Source organism: Bombyx mandarina, chromosome 23 (assembly GCF_030267445.1).
Source record: "Bombyx mandarina strain Sakado chromosome 23, ASM3026744v2".
NCBI lineage: Eukaryota > Metazoa > Arthropoda > Insecta > Lepidoptera > Bombycidae > Bombyx > Bombyx mandarina.
In genome coordinates this window covers 2,767,555-2,787,849 of record NC_143229.1, presented here as the reverse complement: position 1 = coordinate 2,787,849, position 20,295 = coordinate 2,767,555, and the positions used below count along the sequence as shown (strand labels likewise).

The 20,295-nt window shown below is 35.1% G+C and overlaps 1 protein-coding gene across 1 annotated transcript in view; it reads right to left on the bottom strand.

The window, feature by feature from the left end:
- mspo (M-spondin) overlaps positions 1-17,999 on the bottom strand; it is a 71,943-nt gene extending 53,944 nt beyond the window's left edge. The window contains exon 1 of the mRNA XM_028172016.2: positions 17,801-17,999. The gene's annotated coding sequence lies outside the window, so the exon portion shown is untranslated. The remainder of the gene's footprint in view (positions 1-17,800) is intronic.
- Between the last annotated feature and the right edge of the window lie 2,296 nt (positions 18,000-20,295).

Genomic DNA, 20,295 nt, shown 5'->3' with positions numbered 1-20,295 from the left:
ATAAAACTCTTCGAATTTATAATAAAAATATTCTTTTAATATGTGACATTATGTATTCGTCTCTTTCCACCTATCCACAAGTATCTATATATTAATACGTGAAGCAAAAACTTTGTACCCCTATTTACGAAAATTGCACGGACGGAAGAGTATGAAATTTCCCACATTTATAGAGAAGGAGTGCAGAATGCTAATATTTAAAAAAAAATGCATAAAAAATACATTAAATCAATAATAAAAACGTTACACATACTACCATGTATTTGACACACACACATATACTCTTTGTTTATTGTCAAACTTTTGTTATTGCTTAAAGTCAATGATCAAATTGAAAATAGGTTCATATTTTTTATCTTTAATATTATTTGAGTGTAGTCTTGACGAAATCTGTGATTACAGAAGTATAATAAATAGTATTTGGCAATAGAACCTAATATTATCAATATTATCGTCCATAATTATTAATAAAATATTTTGTATCTCAGGAATGTGGAAAAGATAGGATCATAATAACAAATTACATTATTATTTTTGAAACGTTTCGGTCTTTTATTAGACCTTCATCAGGCATCTGAAAATTACACATATTAATAACCAACAATATAAAAATAACAATTGTCAACACTACAACATTTACCATAATATGAATTCCAACAATCACTATCTTACACTGCACAGTTGCCTTAGTCATCATAAATTAATACAAATCAACAAAGCTGATAAATTGGTTAATTATTATTTTTTATTTTCTTTGTTGGTTATTAATATGTGTAATTTTCAAATGCCTGATGAAGGTCTAATAAAAGACCGAAACGTTGCAAAAATAATAATGTAATTTGTTATTATGTTCCTATCTTGTCCACATTCCTGAGATACAAGATATTTTATAGAACCTAATGTTCAAAATTATAATTTCAATTAATTATAGTCGACTACTGCAGGAGCACTAGTTTTAATTAAAAGTTTGAACGATATCGGATGTCGTTGAACCTCTGAGAATGTTATGTTTAATTTTATTCTGGTGGTACTGGCTTTATTTTATACTTATCGTTACGTTAACACAAAAGTCGAAACACATCTTATTACACGCAAGAATCCTGCATAAAATCGCTATTATCCAGGATCGTTTTTGTATTGTTGAGTCTCTATATCGGGCAAGGATTAATAAGACACGTGTTCAGTTAAGTGACTAACGTATATTGGGATTACAACCTAACGTGCTATCGACAGCCCGACAATGCCGAGACTGACCTAGCATCATTGCATTAAAATTGAGGCCTATAAAATCAAAGGTAGCTAAACGCCTTAATATCGTAAAATGGATTAACAATGGCGCTATCTTGTTTTGTTAGTTGGACACGCTTTAGTGTTTTCATGTTATAACAAATGCAGATAAATTCAAAATGCAAATTCAGTTCAAAAATTTTATTTTTACTCTGTACTAAGTACTAATAAACGAAGTGTTATCATTTAAAATGCAGGTTATTAGTAATATTCTCATTCTTTATAAATCTGGTTTAAAATAAAGAATATCGTAGCTATCCGAACAAAGTTATTTCACTTCTCAAGCCGGAGTGTTGGTAGCACTGGCCTTAGCAAGAGCAGTACTTCGATGGATCGGGAGGATCCCTAATGACGTGCTTAGGGCCGATTTTTGTAGTTTACCTCAATATTTGACAGACTTGGATTTAGCTGCCTTTGATTTTATATGCCTCAATTACCGCTAACACATACATATAATTATTAGTTGCTATGGGGACATTTGTGGTCCCTACAGTATTAAAAAAATATGTAGGTATATATACGTATCTTTTGTTTCTATATTTATTCGAATTAATTGCGTTCAGTTCGCGAAAGGCTGTTTTTTTCATGATATCATGAATAAACGGCAGATGGCGCGTCATTAGTTTCACGACATATGTTTTTAAAAGATTTAGCAATAATCTAAGAGTTTCTAAATCTAAAAGAGCAGATTTCCTTAGGTTTAAATAAATGTATGCTCTCCTATTACTATAACAAGGAAATTAAAAGGTAATAAATTTATTAGTGCTAATGTAGTTAAATCAAAACAGTGGGTAGGTTTTTTAATTTATTAAATATGGATATAATCCTATTCGTGTTTTATGTGATTATAACTCTCTACAAAACTTGCATACGCCCCGTCATGACGTATGCAAGCGTAGTGTTCGCTCACGTAGCCCGCACCCACTTCAAATCCCTTCAGGTTATTCAGTCCCGATTCTGACAAAAGATTAAATAAAAATGTGTAAATACATGAATACAATAAGTACAATTATAGTTCCAATTTTTCTGGCGCATTCTCCATATTTCAATGGTTCTAAATAATTAACCGTAATTATGATTTGATCAAGGAGGGATTGTGTTTCAGATCTGTCGTTCGATTAGTCTAATTTTACTCCTGACTATAAACTAAACAAAGATTATCTTCGCTATGATTTCAAAGATTTCACAAAATATCATGAAGTTGTGGTATGAACTAAGCTATTACGCCTTTACCTCCAATTGACGAAATAGTCCGTGGGCGATAAAATCCTGAAAAAAAAAAGATAAAATCCCGATCCCGATAAAATGCTGCTTCAGCAAAGGCAAATTTAAAATCCCCGAGAATCTAAAAACAGAACATTAACCATTCTGGAAGCCTTCTTGTTGATTTCCACACATCGATCGACGAAATCAAGTGTCGACATTCCAATAGATGGCACAATTTATTTTCGGAGGCCCCGTTCTGAAATACAGTTCAGCCGGTAGGTACAATAATTTATTCATGACCCGTTTACGGACCTACGAACAGCGATAACGTGGAGGCTCTCCGTTGCCATAAGACGAACGAGTAATGTGTTATTTGGAATGTGTTCTTATTGTAACTTTATTGGGTTGTCAAATTTTAGAAAATAAATTCTTCTTCTTCTTCTTCCTAGCGTTTTCTCAGTTTAGTGCTAGGGTCTGCTTCCCTACTTACTTATTTTTCTCCATACCCGCCTTTTCCACATCCAACCAAAGTTTGTTGGGCCAATCGCGAGATCTTGGACCTGGTACACAGTGGTTGAAGCATCTATTTTCGATTTAGAAATTTTGGAAATAAATTAAGTAAAAAAATTTTTTTGGACTGAATTTTGTTTCTTAGCTTAATGGTGATTGTTTGCTGTTTGATTGACAATATAGACGATCTATTACACATTAAACTTAGAACAGATATGCTTTGATGAAATAATGTAGAACCGGTGGGCAGTTTTGTTATGTTAAAATAATATAATACTGTAAATAGAGTAATAGAATATAGTCTTACTGCACAAAATTATAATATTTTAGCGAAGTCGAGAAAAGTGGGTCAATTTAAAACTTGAAACGCCACGAAATTCTGTTAATTAACATTTTAAAGCGACCGCAACACGAACACAGAAGGCGCAATGTAACACGAACAGTTTGTGCAGATTTTGAATTATTTAAAGTTCATTAAGACCGGGCTCACCAACGTTATTCTGTCGCGTTATAACTTTGCAACAATCTTAATGAAAAGCAATAGGGAGCAGACTATTTAGTGGGTTAACTTTGCTGAAATATCAAGATGAAGTACTATACGTCGAAATTTAAAAAATTAATGTGGATCAAAGTTTCAATTTGCTTTTAGATTTGACACCTAAAACTTGGTACATATCTTACTTTTGTAATGTACATGTTTGCTTTGAATTTTTGGTCGTGTGTTTGAAATGAATGATCTTGCATTACTATTCAGTTCGATAAATACATATTTGATTTATCGTGAAGTGGGCTTAAAGTATATTGCAAAAATAACGAATAGATTAACAAACAAACCGAGAGAAAATGACATAAAAATATAGCACTTAAAAGCTAACCTAAAAACAACATTACCATTTTTGTAGCACGAACATTTACAAATACATTTTAAATACACAAACACTAATAAAAACAAATAAGGGTCAGGGACGATCAGCAAAAAAACTGCTGAAAACTACATACCAACTGTTGTTAACCTGTTTTCTAGGAAACGCTTCACATTTCCACAATAATGAGAATATATTTGTGGCAAAACATATAAGAGCTGCGTTCTGTTGAGTGTCCAACACGATGAGGGACCATAAAATTTTGGCAACATTCACAGATATAAATTGCTGACGGTACGTGCCCGCACGTATTTTAATGAATGTCGAATTTTTCATGCTATTTTGACTTGTGTATCGTATTCCATCGTAATTGTTGTTTTATGAATGGAAAATATTCGCATAGTTTAATGCTGAGAATATGAAGGCAAATAAACGTTCCAGGGATTCAATGTCGGCTCTTCTTAGTCGGACTTTTTGACTGCTGTGTAATTATGTCGATTTCTCTGTGCGATCTTCTTACTAAGATACAGATACATATTATATTACATTGTGTATTAATTGTATATATTTCACTGGATTGGTACACCGCGCGTAATTCGTTTCCAAATGATTCTTGTCCACCTGATGATTGTCTGGAAGAGATCGCTCTTAGCGATAAGACCGCCAATTGTACTTTTTTGTGTTTAATGTATGGCACTGTTTTTTTTTTTTTGGTGTACAATAAATAATATTCTCTCTCTCTCTAAGATACCGGAAGATATAGTAGACTCTCATAATGAATTTATTTCTAGGAGACTTAAAAGACTAATAGAACATTAAAGACGTACATTAAAAACAAAAGAGGGTCGAGTTAGACAATCCAGACGCTTAGTAACAGAAATCGACATAATTACTTCAGTGCGCCGCGTAGGGCACCGGTGACCTACACAGCAGTCAACGGGTTAAGTAGAATTCTGTTTTAGTATTATATTATCTTAAATTGTTCATAATGTGATAAGCTTATAGTTATGACCGGTTCGATTTTTACGAGGAGTACGCAAAATATTCAAATTTCTATAAAAAAAATAGATTGACGACCCTTTTATGTTGTTTGACTGGCACAATACTGATGGGTAATTTTTCGTTTAGCTTTTTTAATTTATTTTCATGAGCGTCTCTCTAAGAGATGCTATATTTTTCAATTTAATTCACATCACTCTTTAGTTAGCTTTACTCTTATTACTATCATCATCTATGGTGCGACAGTACATGTACACAGTAAACTGTCAGAAAATGAATTAAGTCTGTCGAGACCATGAAGCTTTTTTTGTATGTTAAACCTACCACCAGTAAAATGATTGATTGAACCCCATGAAGCAAATCTCATAACTGTTTTCAATTTATAAGTAAATAAAGTAACAAAAGACAAAACAAAATATTATAATAGTTTTCACAAAATTTAATTTCAATGGCAGATATGATACAGAATGGTTAATAGATTTTAAAAGTTTGACTATTTTATGCGAACGAAGCCGCAACTGACGCTACGATGTCATGCTCATATATTCAATTATTCGGTCCCGTGGCTTGAGCGAACATTGTATTCGTAATTACATATATGTCGAGAAAATTGAAAATGGTTTTTTGGAGTAATTTTCCGATAAACCTGAATCATTTTTTGAATATATACTTTTATTCCAGTCAAAATTGAATGGCTACGTGTATTTAATAGTCAGATAGATGGTCGATCTCACGGCCCACGTGGTCTTAAGTGATCATTTGGTACCCGTACACATCAACAACATAATTGCCGCCACCTTATGATTTGTTTAATCTTATCGAAAAGACTTCTGATTTGTTCAATCAATGATATTGCGAGCATGTATGCGTTTTTTTTGGCCGGTGTTGAAACTCATATGTGGTCGTCGTGTCTAGGGGACACGCGGGGTATGTGGGACTGAACGTTCCGCAGACGTTAGAAGCAGATCGTGGAACCCAGGGGATGGAATTTAGGGCCCTATCCACTGAACAGCTCCCCTGCACTCACGATCAAGCTACCGATACCCTCGAGGTCAGAGCCCAAGTGGGGTTAAGGGGGTGGACAACACCCTAAAGTGGTCCGGCCGGCGTCTTTGTGGTGATTCCATTGGGATTGATTTCGAGGTGAAAAAAAAGCTCTGGATGTTAGGACACCCTAGCAATGCCACTGGTGTCCCGGGATACTGCGCTGGGATGTAACCAGCCTGGTCCTCGTCGCCCGGTCGGTACGTTACCGGGCAATACCTCTGGGAGTGTCCCGAGGCTCCTGTTATTCGCCACCTAAGAACGCGCACGGTAGATACCTCCCTTATAATTCTTTTTGAAATGAAAACTGCAATACTGCTTGAAAAATAGGAGAGCATTTATTACAAAACAATTCATTGAAATTTCGAGGATAGCAGGAGCGTTGTTAACTCAACACTTTATTTCTTAATTACTTCGAGTATCGCTACATAGTATAAAACAAAGTCGCTTTCTCTGTCCCTATATCTATCTGTCTGTCCCTATGTATGCTTAAATCTTTAAAACTACCCAACGGATTGTGATGTGGTTTTTTTTAAATAGATAGAGTGATTGAAGAGGAAGGTTTATATGTATAATAACATCCATTAAATAGTGGAGAAATCAATAATAAATTACAGTTTCCGAAGCGAAGCGAGGGCGGGTCGCTAATGTGAAAAAAAAAGCTTGTTAATTTATTTCCGTGAATTTCTATTAGGATACGAAATTGAAGAACAAACTTGAAGGATTAAATTACAAATGAAATAAAAGAAGCCAGAGAAAAAAAAAACCTACATTATTTTCGAGAGAAACGTAAACTAACAAAAAACGTCGTAAGCGCCGTAACCCGTAATTGATATTTTTATCCAGCGCTTTATATTCCCCGTGTACGTTTTACAGCTAAAGTCACTTTCAATTTTCGACGTAAAGCGCTTTATGGCTGACTTCGGGCGTGACGGGCATAAAACCTCCAGGGATCGAGCCTCGACTTGTCTCCATCTAGCTCGAAACCGCTCAAGATTTACCGATTCCCTCAAACGGGCACTACGAATCACGCTCCTAATGCAAAAAGCGTTAAGCACAAAATCCCGTGTAAACGTGAAACATGAAATTTCTTAATCATTTGAATATATATTTTTTTCTGTGTTCCGGACAGATGTTACCTCGCGAGAGTCGAGTGTAAAAGTTTGCGTTTTATTTTTTATTACTTTTCTTCACAAATTAGGCTTTGTTACTTTGTTTTACGATTTCATGCACTCAGGAGCATACAGGGAAACGACCAAGTTATGCCCGAAGTAATTTGTATGCGACAAACTTAATTTTACAAAGACGTACGAGTTTATAAATGACTTTTAGGTGCACGAGAGATACGCGGTGTACATTCGCGATGTACATAAAGACCGAACGAAAGCAAGAAACTATTTTTATTAAACCAGAAACAAACATTGAAAACCAAATCAGAAATGGTAATAATGGCTTTCATTAAAGCACGAACCTAAACACGTCATTACGGATCCTCCCGATCCATTAACGGTGCTTTTAGGTACCTCAAGCACCAGTCGCCGTCCTCGTCGAACCCGTCGCTTGCGACGAAGGGCTCGACGAGTAAATTAACCCATAGACACAGCCCACTGAGTTTCTCACCGGATCTTGTCAGTGGGTCGCGTTTCCGCGTCGGTGGTAGATTCTGCGAAGCACTGCTCTTGCTAGGGCCAGTGTTAGCACCACTCCGGTTTGAGCCCCGTGAGCTCGTATACACGTTAAGGAGAAACTGAAATAGCCTCTCATCAGCTAAGGTAAGAGGAAAAGAACAACACGCACACATATATAAAACACGCACACATATATATAAAACTGATATATAAAAATGAATTGCTGTTCGTTAGTCTCGCTAAAACTCGAGAACGGCTGGACCGATTTGGCTAATTTTGGTCTTGAATTATTTGTGGAAATCTAGAGAAGGCTTAAAAGGTAGATAAATATGAAAATTTTCAGAATTAAATAAAAATAACAATTTGGTTTTTCCTTTGATGTGTCCCCCGTCAGACCGATTCCTTTTGTTTGTTTTAAGTTTATTTTAGACAAAGCTTTAGGTCTTTTATTTATCAATTAAGGCACTACCAAGTCTGCCGGGTCAGCTAGTTAATAATATTTATGTAGGTTATTGAGTTAACTAAGCTGTATAAATATTATAAATATGTAAGTTTAGATGTGTGGGTATTGGGATATTTGTGAAAAAGTATTTAAACTACTCTTACGATTTAATCTCACGTTTCTTAATTTCATTTTATTATTTCTAGCATTTCGAATACTTGCTAGTCTTTTTGGTCACATGCGACTAAACTACTATCCATTGTCATCCGAATGTTATGGCAATTACCGTCAAATTTTCTATAATAAAAAAAATCTTGACATTATTTACACGCAGGAAGAACTTGAGTTTTAATTAATTATGTTTAAGAGTCGTTAGAAAAGAAGAAAATATTAGCGTCGAGGTTAGAGATTCTACTAGTATAGTCGATGTAATAAAACAAAGAATCCCAAATTTTCAAATGACTAATAAATTATACATAGAAAACATTCGAAGCGGTAATGGAAAGCTTACTAAGACTAATCTTATTTATGAATTGTGTGCTTAAACCACATAAAACAGTTAGGGAACTTCCATTTTTAAATTAAAATAAGTTGAGCGTCAATATTACTTAATTCAAAAATGTCGTATCATCCATATGAAATATTAAGGCGATCTAAAGCAAAGCTAGTGATTTAAAGAGCGTTGCAATTAGTCTAAAAACTGAGTTGAATATAATTTTTCTTTAACGTTAAACCTCTGATAGTCCCGAGCACGACGAAATAAAGACAGACGATTCCAATTTACAAAAGCATTGACCTTCCAACCTTGTCTGAGGCAACAACAAAAAAACTATTTTTCAGAGATTAAAAACAAGCCAGACAGGTGAGTTTATCGATACAATTAATCATTGCCAACGCGAAATGACAGCGATTCGCAACACTAAAACAAAATGAGAGCTCGAAATAAATGTAAACAAACATTAATCATTAACTGACTGTGAACGTAGGTAATTGCACTTGACGTTTCAAATATTGAAAATTCGCATCAATATATTTTTTTCGTGTCGCTTTCATTTATTCCTTGTATGAGATTTCGTGTGTAAATAAATTTGTAATTCGTCTAATAAACATTTACAACCAAGCTATGCCCGAGATCTTCTAGAATTTTCGAATAAATAAGAATGTTTGCTTTTGAAATGAGAAGTCACATTATGGTCGTTTTCAAAGATATATTTTTTTTTTATTGCTGAGATGTGTGGACGAGCTCACAGCCCACCTGGTGTTAAGTGGTTACTGGAGCCCATAGACATCTATAACGTAAATGCGCCACACACCTTGAGATATAGTTCTAAGGTCTCAGTATAGTCACAACGGTTGCCCCACCCTTCAAACCGAAACGCATTACTGCTTCACGGCAGAAATAGGCGGGGCGGTGGTACCTACCCGCGTGGACTCACAAGAGGTCCTACCACCTATGGTTTAAGTATGTTATTGTAATGAACACGCTGAACAATGATTTGTAATGCACTAATACATAATGATTATCATGTGTCTTCAGTGCTAAAATTTCAAAATAATCTAACATACTAGGTTAGGACAAATTGATCAGTTTACAATGTGTATTGTTTAAAGACTGCGTTCAAATGTCACTTACTGAATATTTTTGATACAAAATTTTCGATTTGTTGATTTTGCCCATACTGAAGGTCTGCACGCGGTAAATATGGTTTTTTGTTTGCTCATCTTCCAAAGGTTGGTGCGTTGCTTATCTTGTAGATTTTAAAATCTGCTATTGTGTCCTTATCAGCGAAGGTAATATAAATAAGGATGATACTATTCACTACAAGTGGTGGAAGAATGGTATCAATCAATTAGCATTTCTCTTGTGACATTTCATGATAACTACAAATAATGTCATTTTTGATACAGAATTTTCGATTTGTTGATTTTGCCCATACTGAAGGTCTGGTCGCGGTAAATATGGTTGTTTGTTTGCTCATCTTCCAAAGGTTGGTGCGTTGCTTATCTTGTAGATTTTAAAATCTGCTATTGTGTCCTTATCAGCGAAGGTAATATAAATAAGGATGATACTATTCGCGACAAGTGGTGGAAGAATGGTATCAATCAATTAGCATTTCTCTTGTGACATTTCATGATAACTACAAATAATGTAGTATAGTGCATTTAGTACTTTACAAATATCAGGGTTTTTGATTCTTGTTACCTCTTTCAAAAATATGTTAACATCTCACACATCTTAACTCTAAGTGACGATAACGTATTAGTGGTACGACATATTTTCAAGAGGTAAACTCAACACTGCTGATTTATATTGAAAATACACATGTTCAAATAAGAATGTTTAGTAAATAATACAAGATTTTAACAAAAATTAATATACACTAACAAAATACACTGAGAATATCAACAATGTAGTCTTAGTCAATTAAATATATTATATTATTAAAGATATCTCAAAAACTGCGAATCAGATAGATCTTAGTAAAACTTAATAAATTAATTTAATAGAAAAACATCAAAATCGCTTCACCTAGAAAAAAGATCTGAGGGTACACACATAATATGTTTAAAACCTCCTCGTTCTTCTTGAGGTCGATAAACAAATACCACAGCAACCCTAAAAGTATTGAAACGACATTAACAAAGCAACGTTATAACAAACCACTTGCACCAACAAATAAAATCGAAACATCACTATTATGTATAAGTAACAGAAAACAAGTCGCAACTCATGTAAGCAAACTGTATATAAATTTAACTGTCAATTACTGAATGGTATTCAATAAAGAGGAAATATTTAAAGGCCTCCATTTCCATCTGCCACGAACAGTGATTTAGGGTTGCAACTCGAACGAATTATTATGATCGTAATTTTCTTTTGAAGCCGAGTTCGAGCGGAAGTTATTGTTATGCTAGCTATTCACGCCGTGTACTGTGTTTTAAAATATTAACAACCCTCGGGGGCTTCTTTTTGAGGGATTGTTTTGTTTCCTTTTCGTTTGATTCGATTATTTAGTTTATATCCGATTCAAATACGACACGATTACGATACGATTTAATCCGATTTTTTGACAGTTGATGCTCAGATCTCGTAATTGTATTGCGCAAGATTGTTTTGAAAATGTTATCCTCATAAAACGTATTAATGGACTGCAAATATCGTGGACGGAGTTCAGAACGAATCAGTCAATTCTACAGGAACTCGGCATCAAGCAGCGACTATACTCCATCGTTCAGGGTCGCATTCTCACTTTCTACGAGCATGTGTCGCGGCGGGGTGACGACTCAGTTGAGCGCCTTGTGGTGCAGGGCATGATATACAAGACCGCGCGGCAGATCACCATTACGATGGACCGACCAAAGAAAGGCAGCTCTAAACGGTCACCTTAACCAGTGCATAAGAAGGGCCGCGGTACGCGAGGAATGGCGGCGTCTGGTGAAACGCACCACCACCCGAAGTGATGACCACGACCACTCTCTCAAGAGTGCATGCGACTGATTAAATTGGTACTTTAAAAACGACCACGGACGTTTCAAACTTACTTCTTGACCTTTTTTTCTTAATAATAGACTATTTTAATAATTTATAGTTCGCCAGCTCCCACGATACCGTCTTTTTTACACGAACATAATGTGTGTGCATATATACTTGTACCATTCACTATGTATAAGTTCAAAATGTAATAAATTTAAGGATGATGACAGTAATATTATTCAAAACTTTAGAAATTCTAAATTGTCATAACGTCTCCGACCTGCGTAACGCAAATTGCGCGACGCCAAACAATTTGCGTGATGATTGTAATTTGCGTTTATTACATTAGAATCCGCAACTATAGCTTCACTCCCAGTCTGCTCTGATGTATTGTAGGGTCGGTCCAAATTAATAGAATTTTAAGGCGGGTTTTCGTAATCGACAAACATTGTAGAAATAATTGAATTTTAAAATATAATACATAGAACAATGGAAAGGAGTTGAAAAAGAGATAGAGAGAGAGATATAGAGTATACTTAATTGCATACCAAAACAAAATTAGCGTTGAAAATAGGTTAACAGGTAGGTACTGCTGGTGGTAGGACGTCTTGTGAGTCCGCACGGGTAGGTACCACCGCCCTGCCTGTTTCTACCGTGAAGCAGTAATGCGTTTCGGTTTGAAGGGTGGGACAGCCGTTGTACTGTTAAAAGTGAGACCTTACAACTCATGGGTGGGTAGCGGCATTTACGTTGTAGATGTCTATGGGCTCCGGTAACCACTTAACATCAGGTGGGCCTTGAGGTCGTCCATCCATCTAAGCAATAAAAAAAAATTGAATAATATGACGCTCTAAATCCTTATAAGTGACTACGAACTTAGGTACTGGGAAGTATTGCGTGTTCCAGTTTGAAGAAGCCTTTATTTATGCAACTGAGATTTCGATGCTGCCCAAGGTACTTTAGATATACGGCACGTAGTGATGACCATTTTACTTTAAATCATTACGTGATTTTTACTGCGTTTATTATATGATATCTGGGTAAATTAGTACACATGAGGTATGTACGTTATTGTTGTCTATGGGCCCCGTAACCGCTTAACACCAGGTAGGCCGTGAACTCGTCACCCCATCTGAAGGACAAACATCCTTAGCGTATTTTTTTTTCAAGTGAATTATTATTATTAACTAGCTTTTACCCGCGACTTCGTCCGCGTGGAATAATTACTTTGGGATAATGCATTTTTTTTTTAATTTTTCCCGCGACTTTTACGTAAAAGGTGAAAATATTGAACAATAAAATGTTAAGGAATTATTTAAGGTACCAAAATCACGCTTTTTAATCGACTTCAAAAGAGGAGGTTATCAATTCGATCATCATTTTTTATCTATGTATGTTCACCGATATCTCGAGAACGCTTGAACCGATTCTGATAATTCTTTTTTATTTATTTTTTTGTTCAAAAATGTTAACTTTCCGAATGATCCTGTAGTCATTAGGATCAGGATTTGATAATGGATTTCTGGAGAAATCGACAATCTACAATCTTCAAAGCCTATCTTGAAGTGATTTGGGTGTTTCTTGCTATTCTTCTTATTCTGCATATGTTAAACTAACGTTAACGTTAGCGCGTTCAAGCAAACAAACTCTTCAGTTTTATAATATTAGTATAGATTAACAATTTTAATATTGGCAAACGTGCAAATAAATATATGCATAACCATATTATTATCATAGTAAACTGTGACATATATATTTATTGAACAATAACAGAGATGTCGTAGAGAACGCTACGATCGTAGCTGCGTAGAATAAACAAGTTACGGAAACTCGTAGGCTTTGTAGAGTTCTCGCAGGTAATAATAATATATTTGCTTAGACAAACAGGAATGTTATTGTCATGCTCTAGTCGTCATGTGTTCCATATCTATATATTATATACGTAAAGCAAAAACTTTGTACTCCTTTTTACGAAAATTGCGCGGACGGAGGAGTATGAAATTTCCCACACCTATGGAGAATATAGAGAAGGAGTTCAGAATGCTAAAATTTTTTTTAATTTTGCATTAAAGATATCTAAAATCAATAAAAAAAAGATTACACATACTAACATGTATTTGACACACACATGACACACGCTCACATATATATACTCTTTGTTTATTGTCAAGCTTTTGTTATTGCTTAAAATCTGTGATCAATAAATTGAGAATAGGTTAATATTGTTTATCTTTAATATTATTTATCTATAGTGTAGTTTTGGCAAAATATGTGATTATAGAAATATAATAATAGTCTTTGACTTAATAATTGAACCCTTATAATATTCAAACTTATAATTTCAATTAATTTTAGTCGTATTTCGACTACTGCGAGACCACTACTAGTGCTATGTAGTTAAACTTTGTGTAGCCTTAAATACAATCAGAAAAAGTATATACTTATTTCAACACACACACAAAAATAAAACTGCTAATTCCTTCTGGACCGTCCTATACCGATCGCTTAAATTCCCACTAAGCTCGTTCAACGAACCGTTTCATATTAATATCGGGATGAAGAGATTATTGTATCATCAATTCCATAATGATTAAAAAGAATATCGTTATTAATTTGTTGAATTATTAATGGACATATTTGGATGAAATCAATAAATATGTAGAATCATGTTCGTGCAGTGCTTTAGGAAAAGAATTTATCTAAAATTATGTACATATTAAAAATCTATGTATCTCGGAACTTGTAGACAATTTTTTTTCTTAATACGAAACACTAAAACGGCTTTAGGTACATGATAGTGCTTAGCTTCAAAACTAAACTTTTTAATGCCAACCTTTAGATAATTTGCTCCCATAAGGCATATAATTAAGGTCTTTATCTCACTGCATAACGCGCCGAATGAAGGCAGTGAGATAAACGAAAAGAATAAAGTTTTTTTTATAGTTATTATATATTTTATACATATACATAAGGATAAGGATAAGGATAAGGATCCGTAAGATAACTGAAATATTACAATCTACAACTAACACTTCGTGCTGAAAATATGTAAATTCTATATTGTAATGCCCCGAGTTAAGGTTTTGAATTGCCAGGCGCACAAATTTCAAATTTTCCAAATATATAGAATATATATTTAACCAGGGTTTTTTTTTCATTGTCCTTGTAGGCAGACGAGCATACGGCCCACCTGATGCTGAGTGGTTACCGTGGCCCATTGACTTCAGCAATGCCAGGGGCAGAGCCAAGCCACTGCCTACCGTAAATACCGCTGCTAAATTTGACCGAGAATCCGACACTAGATTAATGGAGAAATATTCTTTTTTCGGGTTTCATTGTAAACACTAAAATTTTACGGTTTGGGACTAAATTCTGTTCTAGCCCAGATCTCGAAGTGGGTGACGGTTTCAATGATGTCTCTCTCTCTCTCTGTCTCTATCAGCCAACAGATGTCCACTGTTGGACATAGGCCTCCTCCAAGGCTCGTCACAAAGATTGGTCCTACGCTGTCTGCATCCAGTAGATCCCCGCGAACCTCAATAGGTATTTAGTGCCTAGTCCTTTCCAGAAAAAAAAAGATCTTTTTGTCATTTTGAAAGTGATTTCCAACGTCAAAGGCCAATGATCTCACTTGAATCATAATTCGTATTTTAAAGATTTTAAAGGACATTTATTAATTTCTCTAGAATTACAACAAATCTTACATCAACAAAGACAAACAATAAATTAAAAAAAATAAGTAATTCGTTATAACGTATGACTGAAGATGTTTGAATAATATCTTATAAGATAAATTCGTATTCTATTGAATATTTTTTCGAACATTCTATTTATTGCTTCGATGGGCGAACTAGCTCATTACCTATCTGCTATTAAGTGGTTACTGTAGTTCATAGATATCACAACGTGAAGCTACCAACCGATATCTCGAAACAATACATCGCTAGATTTATCAAAAGGCGTTTTGCTTTTTCTATTAATTAATAGTGTGGATGCCTTAACAAGTTTACAGCCCAGCTGATGTTAAGCGTTACCAGAGCCCAGATATTACGACCAGAACTGGTAACTCGCATTTGTACTCATATACACGTTCACTATCAAAATACATTTTGCGGGCTTAATTCAGTACACGATATATTTCTTTATTGTAAAAATCAGACGTGCGTACGTGCGTAGAATAACAAATTAGTACAAACATAATTAATTATAAGTAATTTTTATTGGTGACAGGGCTGATCGGTTTTTACCACCCCTGTCTATTTCTGATATGAAGCAGTAATGTGTTTCAATTTTAATAATGGGGCAGCCCTCTTACTACAAAACTAAGACTTAAAACTCATGTCTCAAGTTGGGTTGCCGAACTTACATTGCTGCTCCCGTAACCGCCTAACATCACACTTTACTAGTGGTAGGAACTCTTGTGAGTCCGCGCGGGTAGGTACCACCACCCTGCCTATTTCTGCCGTGAAGCAGTAATGCGTTTCGGTTTGAATGGCGGGGTAGCCGTTGTAACTATACTTGAGACCTTAGAACTCATATCTCAAGGTGGGTGTCGCATTTACGTTGTAGATGTCCATGGCCTCCAGTAACCACTTAACCCCAGGTGGGCTGTGAGCTCGTCCACCCATCTAAGCAATAAAAAGAAGGCGGGCCGTGAGTCCATACATTTAATAAAATAATAATTTTATGCAATATTACTATCTCTAAAGTATGTTGTTAATGATCACGGTATAGCCACCATGTGAGCTGTGTCTTTGAAACGCAACACCCTATATCTCCCGTGTGTGTTATAAGTGGAAACTAAAAGACTCACTGAATACCGTGCAGCACCATTCTCTAAGTGTTATAAAAGCGTTTTTAGATCACTAATTATTATTTACTGGTGATAAAGGCGTATTGTAAGCACGTAAGATACCACTATCGTGCCTATTTGTGCCACGAAGCAGTCCTACATTCCAGTTTGAAGTGTAGGAAAACCGTTATGCAAAACAATTGAAGCTTCTACTTCGTTTCTGGAAGTGAAACCCAGCGTTCACGTTGTGATGTCTATAAATCAGATTACCTCAGATGGGTCGTGAGTGACGACATATTATATATTTCTCGATAAACCCCAAAGAGGTAGCATAAATGAGTTTAGTGGATATACCTATAGCTTTTCTTCTAGACTGGTGATGGGACCTCTTGTGAGTCCCCACCACCCCGACTATTTCTGCCGTAAAGCAGTAATGCGTTTCGGTTTGAAGGGTGGGGCAGCCGTTGTAGCTATACTGAGACCTTAGAACTCATATCTCAAGGTGGGGGCGGCATTTACGTTGTTGATGTCTATGGGCTCCAGTAACCACTTAGCACCAGATGGGCTATGAGCTCGTCCAACCGATTAAGCGATAAAAAAAGTCGTAGACATGGGTAACTAAAACTACTCTTAAAACTACATTCCGATATTGTGCTAAGTACCGTCTATTTGTCTATAAAAATATTTCGACGAAACCTTAGTCGTCCGTGTCCATGAAAACTGTATAGCGTTTGAAATTACGCAAATAATAATTAGTGATAATAAAAAATACGTGATTAAACCGTAAAAGAAGTTTTGAATGTGTATTTATAGTCGACACCGATGACAAAATGGGTCTTGTACCCCTTTCTCTTTTAGTAAGTACCGAAGTTCTGTGTTTACGCCGGACACGATATTTTAACGTAATGTCAATTAACACTACTGAAGTTACGTTTCTTAATAATATATATGCAATCTGTAAATATTTCTTTAAAAAAAAAAAAGTTTATGAAAGTTAGTATTTTCTTTGGTTTTTTTGTAAGTTGTAGACACAATTACTACATAGACTACTTGTAAGGTTTAATTTTGGAATTTCACTATCATTATATTTTTTACGACGCTTCGAATATTTCTCAGCTTTTGTGGTCAGAGATAACTAAGGTGTTATTCTTTTATATTTAAATGTTGCGCTAAATAATGAAAGTTACTTTTTTGTTTTTCAAAAATCCAAACCATTCCAATTTCCTCTGTCTAGCCCACGAGGAAAATTTGTCGTGAACGTACAATTCACAACTGACCTATTTACAGCATGTATTGCATATTATATTTCTTAACATATAAATTAGGACATTCCAAAATTAAAATGTCAATTTGAATTTTAAATCAGAGAAAGTAAGCTAGAGCAATTGCATCTACAATAAATTACCGTGATAGTATGTATAAAAAAACAATTCAAATAGATCTAGATTCCATAACACGTTCTTATGCATAAAATTAATTTCTGTTAAAAGAAATAAATCAAAACAATAGGCAGATTTTACTTGAGCTTTCCACCTTAAAATATGCAGTACTCACCTTGTACACGGCTACATAACAATATACATCCAACACGCACAAAGTTTAATTACAGAACACCCTACATGCGTCCCAGCGACCGTCGAGAGCGAATTTTCATCAATTTTTCATTAAAGCCCCGGAAAAATATAGCTCGTATTTCATCGATCGTCGGAGCTGCGACACGACCCACCGCCGCGAGGTCGCGAGCGAAACTGGGATCTCACACATTTTCAATCCCGAATTAAGCTCAAGCGGGATAGGTGTATTGGAGAGAGCGGGACGGAAGAAGGTGCAGAGGTGCGCAGGAAAGAATTAGATGTTTATTTGGGCTCCTGGTAATAGGATAACAGAAGCTCGTGCCTTCCTAGTTTCGAGTGACTCTTGAGATAATTACTGTTAGTTTATGTTAGCCTGGTACTTTGTCACGTAATTGATATAGGAGTTGTCATGCCATTAATTGTCACGGCTTTTTCTCTGTAATGACCGTCTTTTGTTGCACTTCTTTGTTACACATTATCTTATATATTATTAATACGTGAAGCAAAAACTTTGTATCCCTTTTTACGAAAATTGCGCGGACGGAGGAGTATGACATTTTCCACACTTATAGAGAATATAGAGGAGAAGTGCACAATGCTAATATCTTTTTAAAATAATCCAGAAAAGATACATTAAATCCATAAAGAAAACATTACACATACTACCATGTATTTGACACAACACATATATAAAAATATAGTCTTTGTTTATTGTCGGTTGTCAAACTTTTGTTAGTGCTTAAAGTCAAATTGAGAATAGATGAATATTGTTTGTCTTTATTATTATTTCTGTATAGTGCAGTTTTGGCGAAATCTGTGATTATATTATATAAGTATAATAGTATTTGACAATAGAACCATAATAATGTTTAAACATACAATTGATTAAAGTCGAATTTCGACTTCTGCGGGACCACTAGTATTGAATAAATACATCATTCGTAATATTTACGTGAATTATTAAAACACATACAGACTGGTCTTTCTGGTAGTTCTATTAGCTATTTCGTACACATAACAATCATCATTTCGGATATGACAATATCAACTGGGAATTCGCTTCACAATCTAACAAAAAATATTAATGTGTTACACGTACCGGACCTCAAAATAATGACTATTCGATCGAGACACACATTCGTTTCCGTTGTCCTAAGAGCCTCAATAAATTTATTTATCAAAAGATTAAGATTTCACGTGTTCAATTATAGCGTTTTCATCCACCATTACCAGATGAATTCATCTGCAGTATTAATATAATGGCCAGTAAATTAACTGTGCCCGAAAATCGTTGAGCCGGAATGCATTAAATAAAGTGCCGAGAGCTAGGAAGCACTCTCTTTACGTTTACTATAATATCCTTTGGTTTTGTTAGCACTTTATTAGAAGGCTAGATGTACTCGTCCGCTTCGCTAGGCATTTAAATTTAACATTATTATTTCTCACCCCCACAAAGATTCTCATCATTAACGCCCCCGCAACTGGTGTAGGGAGTCCAACACTCATATAAATATTAGCCTATCCATTAAGTACACGTATTTTCTACATGGATACCAAGTTTCAAGTCAATCGGATGCATGGTTCAGTAGTTATAACGAAGCATCCGTAAAAACCACTGTAGATTTATATATTAGTGCAGATATGTGTACGCAGTTCTAACCTCCTAGAATTTCTATTATGATTTCCACGATGAAGGGATAACGTAGTGTAAAAAAAAATTGAAGACCCAAAAAAATATTTATGTAATTATTGGTGATGGGGCGTCTTGTGGGTCCACACGGGTCGGTACCACCACCCTGTCTGCCGTGTCGGGGCAGTCGTTGTACTGTAAGAACTGAGACCTTAGAACTCATATTTCATGATAGATGGTGACATTTACGTTGTAGATGTCTATGGGCTCCGGTGACCACTTCACATCAGGTGGGCCGTGAGCTCGTCCACCCACCTAAGCAAAAAAAAAAAACAAAAAGCAATAACACAGAAATGATCAAATGACTTTCCTGGAATTTTGTATTAGAAATAGATTTCACCTTTAGCATTCTTGTTAGATAAACGCAATTAGCTAAGAATTCAGCAAAAAAAATATTTTGATATATTACTCTTGGCAAAGATCCTGTCCTCAACTTTATTTCAGAGTGAAGCTAATTAATTTTAGCTTGATGTTTTCATTTGACGTTTAATTATAGCCACTATTCCAGTTTTGGTCCACTTTTAGAAAGATAATTTTGTAAATTTATTACTTGAATTCGATTTTATCAAATCTAAGGCGCTTGTTAGGTTTTATGGCTGATAAAATACTTACAATCTTCTGCGGGATCGTGAGTAAGATTACCAGTGCATTATCGGGGTTCAAATTGATAGAATTTTCACTAGACTTTAACAATAAAAGGATAATAAAATTGAATTTATTCACATATTTCTCATGCGAATAGTCGACCATTGCTTTTAGAAAAGTGATTTGTAATTCGAAATCAC